At 39.6% G+C, this 5,798-nt stretch overlaps 1 non-coding gene across 1 annotated transcript; it reads right to left on the minus strand.

Annotated features, from left to right (window-relative positions):
- Positions 1-1,546: 1,546 nt before the first annotated feature.
- Positions 1,547-1,619, minus strand: TRNAM-CAU. Its single transcript has one exon. It is a non-coding gene; the product is annotated as a tRNA-Met (tRNA).
- Positions 1,620-5,798: the final 4,179 nt, after the last annotated feature.

A 5,798-nucleotide genomic window follows, 5' to 3' on the forward strand; every position in this document is an offset into this window, starting at 1 on the left:
AGTGGCAAAACATATTTTTATTCTTTAAAAAGACGAGATAGGTAGCTTATCTATTATCTCAATTTTTACCTCTATAAAAGATATATATCAAGGTTATCCATCACATGCATTTTTCCATTATCAGACCCAAAGTGACATTCTTTGTAAACATATTAGTTAAATATCGAAAAGTGGGACCCCTGGATGGCTCAGCGGTTGAGCGTCTGCCTTTGGCTCAGGGTGTGATCCTGGAGTTCTGGGATGGAGTCCCACATCGGGCTTCCTGCATGGAGCCTGCTTCTCCCTCTGCCTGTGTCTCTGACTCTCTCTCTCTCATGAATAAATAAATAAATAAAATCTAAATAAATAAATAAATAAATAAATAAGGGAAAGTGTTCCTTTGGAACGTGTTCAGGTGGAGGTGAGAGCAGTGTAGCAGACATAAAGAAAAGTAGGATGAGTCAAGAAGAGGCTTTAGGGGTTACCTGGGTGGCTCAGGTTGTGATGCCGGGGTCCTGGGTCCAAGTCCTACATCAGGCTCCTCGCCGCAGAGAGCCTATTTCTCCCTCTGCCTGTGTCTCTGCCTCCCTCTCTGTGTCTCTCATGAATAAATAAATACAATCTGGAAAAAAAAAAAGGAGACTTTAGGAGTGTGAAGGAACATTACCAGAAATTATACCCTATAAGGCCCTGGCGAGAGAAGTGAAGTGGAAGGTTGAGAGCCCCCTGCTTAGAGAATTGCCCCACTCAGAGTCCTTAACGTTTGATTTATTTCATCTTGACATTGCCTTCTTTGTTCTGGTATTGAAAACAGGGTGTGGTGGAGGGACTCTTCGCACACCTCCTGGCGAGGGATCACATGCATTTGTGTTCAGTGAAACTTTCTGGTCACAACGTGTCTGTGTCAGCAATCAGGTGCTTTGCGGGGATCCTACAGTGTCTATGTCATCATTCTCTTTTTGAAAAGACTTGCAATTCCTAGACAATAATGCCACACCCTGTCATCTCTGGGCAATGCAGGTGACACTGTTCTAAAGGAAAAATCCCCCAGTGCTTCTCTGTGGTCCTTCTTCTTACACTGAGAACAGTAATTATTAGACCATTCACTACTTGCCAAAATCTGGAAGAAGTATCTTACATTTACCATGATATATCAGTATCATTCATTGTGTTTAACCAACCTTGCCAGTTAGGTGTTATTATTCCCATTTTACAAATAAGGAATGAGCCTCTAACGTTAAAACAAAACAGGACAAAAACTGTCCCAGGTCACTGGTAAGAAGTAGCAGACCTGAGATTTGGAGCTGTTTGTTTTTAATTCAAAACTCCCACTTTTTTTTTTTTTTTTTAATTCTTGGGAGAGCAGACAACTTCCTTTTGGCTGTGGTTTGCATTCTTTTTGTTTCAAATGAGGTTGAATGATCATCATATAGATTTAGGCATTTACCCACAGATGCCTCTGTGGGAAGCATGCTTGTATCTGCCTGGCCTCACAGGGCCTCTAAGAACCTTGGCTGAAAGTTTTTATTTTCTTCAAATACCCTTTTATAGCACTCCAAAATAGCTGTGCCCTCTCTGAGGATCGAACTCAGGACCTTCAGATTATGAGACTGACGCGCTGCCCACTGCGCTAAGAGGGCTGTGGTGCTATCCTTCAACATGAATAATAAAAGTAAACTCCTTAAAGAGAAAGGTATCTGTTCATCTTTGCAGTTTAGTCCAATGATTGAATGGATTTGGAATAGCATCAAAAATGCTCTTTTCCTGCATCTCCTCAATACCACAGCAGTATTCTTAAGTAATCTAGAAGATAACTTAGCAAATGATATGTGTACTTTGGAAAAACAAAAAGACCCCATTATGTTAATTATAGCCCATATGCAAAGGAACCAAAATGTATTAGGCTCATCTAAAAGAATAAGTGTGTCAACATATTCACAAAAATTAAATGCTTGTCAGCTCTGGCACCACTATCATTTCTTCCTTGGGTATTGGAAGATTATCCATTCTAGAAAAATCAGAGTCAAAGTGTAGAAGGTTGAGTTGAAAAATTATTGAACCAGACTTCTGAGTGAAAATAAAGTAATGAGCACATCTACCTGTGGCCACTCCTTCCTGAAGCCTCGTGAAATAATAAAAGGATTTTGAAAGACATAAGTGCAAAAGACAGAGGAAGAAAGAGAGCAACAAACTTGGAAGCTGGAAAGCAATGTCATGGAAACCCTGTCTTACTTTGTAGAAACTTCCAGAAACTCAAGAGCTAGTAGCACCAGATGTTTCTGAAAGTGGAAGTAAATATGGAACTAAAGACAGAAAATTGGTCTAGTTGGGTTGTTGAAAAAATAGTGAGGCCCTCAGGTGGCCTCCCCAGATCCAAGCACCAGGCAGATCATCCTGCCCTCACCAGAAGACTGGAAGCATATTCTCTAAAGGGTAAAACAGAAGAAGTTCTCTGGACAAGTAATACCAGATCCACTGAGGGTGGGGAGTCACACTGAAAAGAGGGCCACATACCAGAGTAGAACTTCTCTAGCCTTTTCCCCTTGTTGGCTCTCAAAATACTAGAAATCAGGATTTGACCTTGGCTTAAAAGTTCATTCTTTGTGGAATATGACCAGCTGAAGAGAGGGAGGAAAAACTAAGAGTACTAACATCAGGAATCTTCTCCAAGAAAATAGTGCACCAAGATCACCCTACAAGGAAGATAACCCGTGAGCACAGAGCTCTGGCAATCAGCTGTTTAGCACTTCATGCATAAACATGAGCAGAAAGTCAAGGATCACCAGCCATTTGAGGAAATGATATAAAATAAAATACAAAGGGATGCCTGGGTGGCTCAGTGGTTGAGCATCTGCCTTAGACTCAGAGCATGATCCCTAGGTCCTGGGATCAAGTCCTGCATCAGACTCCCTGCAGGGAGTCTGCTTCTCCCTCTTCCTGTGTCTCTGCCTCTCTCTGTGTGTCTCTTATGAATAAATAAATAAAATCTTTTTTAAAAATACAAAGAGTTAACCTGTATTTTAGAGGAAACTGGAAGAAATTAAGATTATATGGGGGTAAGAAAAAAGTATTTAATTAATATTAATATTCTTGGAGAGATAAGGTATAGTGGATCCATAAAGCAAGAATAGATGAACAAAATGAACATTTGGGATACCTAAATTGCATTTTATTCTTACAATAGAGTTACATAAGGCAATGAGACTAAATAATTATTATTGTGTATTGTGATGGATCTCACAAACATGATGTTGAAATTAAAGAAGCCAGACACAAAAAAAGTATATGTCTTGTGATTCCACCTACATAATAACATTCACCAAAAAAAGGCTACAAGTGTTAAAATTCAGCATGATGAGTGGAGAGAGGGCATGGAGAAGATCTTTTCATTTTCGAATAAAAAAATAAAATAGGGGGATCCCTGGGTGGCGCAGCGGTTTGGCGCCTGCCTTTGGGCCAGGGCGCGATCCTGGAGACCCGGGATCGAATCCCACATCAGGCTCCCGGTGCATGGAGCCTGCTTCTCCCTCCGCCTGTGTCTCTGCCTCTGCTCTCTCTCTCTCTCTGTGACTATCATAAATAAATAAAATAAATAAAATAAAATAAAATAAAATAAAATAAAATAAAATAAAATAGGTTTTATACAAAGGATCAGGAGTCAGAGTGATATTGAATTTTCAACAGCAAGTGGAAGCTACAAGTTAATAAAGCTATGCCTTCAAATTTCTGAAGAAAAGTGTTGTCCATATCCTGCTAAATTATCAATTAACTATGAAGTTACATTAATGATATTTTCAAACATACAAGATCTTTAAAGACTTACCTTTCTTTTAACTTTTTCATGCAAGCTCTGAGAAGCTAGATACACCAGAAATATACCCAGGAAAAAGTACCCGAGAGATCCAGGAAATAGATGCACGGATGGAAGAAAGAAATTGCAAGTCCCAAGATGGCGGCCAAGAGGGAGCCCAAGGCAACGAATTCGCAGCAAGCCTAAAGAGCATAGGTATAGTGATGTCCTCAAGATTTACTGACAGAATATAGAAAGAGGAGACTTACACAATTAGGGAAAGTTTGGGATTAATATATGTATATTAGATATATGTACTATTGTAAGAATATATAGTTAAATTGCATACATATGGTATTGTAACTAATATATTATGCACATTATGAAACAAAATATACATTAAAAAGGATGAAATAAAAATAAATATAAATAAGAATTCTATTGTTTTCTCCCCTCAATATCAGACACATCTCTACCTGCACCCCGCAATGCCCATAATACAAGGTGCCTTGAGGAAATAGGCCATAGAAAAGGTAAATGTTGACACTTGGGAGAAAAGATGAAACACTGGTAAATGCCAGCCTCCACTGTGGTGAGTCCTGCCCAGCACCACAAGCTGGGCCCAGCCAGCAGGAGGTCCTAGACCCTCAAAGGGCCTGCATCAGAGACTCAAAAACTCTCAGAAAAAAGTAAATGCCCTTTAAGACCATCTGAGTTATAGTTCTCAGTTTACCAATGAGAATAATTTACACTTTAGAATCATGCCTATCTACTTCTAAATCCAATTAACATATCTACATTTTATGGCTATACCCAAATGAATCTATGAAAAGCAAATATAAAGAATTTTTTTAATTTTTTAAATAATCTCTAACCCAACATGGGGCTTGAACTTATAACCTCAAGAGTAAGAGTCACAGGTTCTACCTACTGAGCCAGCCGGGCACTTTGCAGATGTAAAGAAATCATGTGTTTCATTTCCTGTCCACATTGTCTTCTACTGCTTCACTGGACTGCCAACTCTCCTGTTTGCCGTGATCCAGAATAGGAGGTTTCTCCTAATCAATGCCTCTGCAGTTCCTATGCAGGCTCTGAGCTGGAGCTGGGCAGTTTCTTCAGAAAATATCTGAAATATTTTTGAAGAGCTTCACAGACCCCTTGTTATCTAACAAATAGGCCAAAAATATGACTTGCAGGCATGTTTTCGTTTTCTGTTCCATCAAAGAAAAATAAAAAACAGACTTTTCCGAAATGCTTATGTCTTATTAGGATATTTTTAAAGTAAATGGCTTTAGTCATAAATGTTAGAGGCAATCTGCCTAAAACAGAGGTATATCTAAGTGGCTAGATTTAATAAATCCAATTTACAAACTGAACTCATTGACCATAATTGTTTGCAACAGTTGGCTCTAAACACAGAGATTAGCATAATTGTGATTACAGCTCCTATTAGCATTTATAAATATAATTAGAGCCAAGTATTGGGCCGTGTTGGAAAGATGCCACTGAGGGACGCCTGGGTGGCTCAGTGGTTGAGTGTCTGCCTTTGGTTCAGGGTGAGATCCCAGAGGCCTGGGATCCAGTCCCACATCGAGCTTCCTGCATGGAGCCTGCTTCTCCCTCTGCCTATGTCTCCGCCTCTCTCTCTGCATCTCTCATGAATAAATAAATAAAATCTTTTAAAAAAGAAAGAAAGGAAAGACTCCACTGAAATTTCTCTTGTGAAGACATGAGAAGCACATATTCCTCCACCAGGAGGCAGCATCATGATTAAGGGATGGACTGGTTCTGTGACCTTTAACCTCTCAGTGTCTCATCATTCCCCCCCCAGACCCCGCCCCAAATCAGCATTCAATCTGCATGGTAAAGAGTATGTGTTGAGGAATTCCATTCAAGATGGAGTTAAAAGGACAGATTTTGCCTGCTGCTTGAAAGAAACAGACACACAAACAAAAAGCAAAATATATCTATTATACAACAGTGTTCAAAACACTAGCTATCAGGCAATGGAGGCCAGTGATCTCTGAAA

The sequence above is a fragment of the Vulpes lagopus genome, chromosome 4, assembly GCF_018345385.1.
Source record: "Vulpes lagopus strain Blue_001 chromosome 4, ASM1834538v1, whole genome shotgun sequence".
NCBI classification, from domain to species: Eukaryota; Metazoa; Chordata; class Mammalia; order Carnivora; family Canidae; genus Vulpes; species Vulpes lagopus.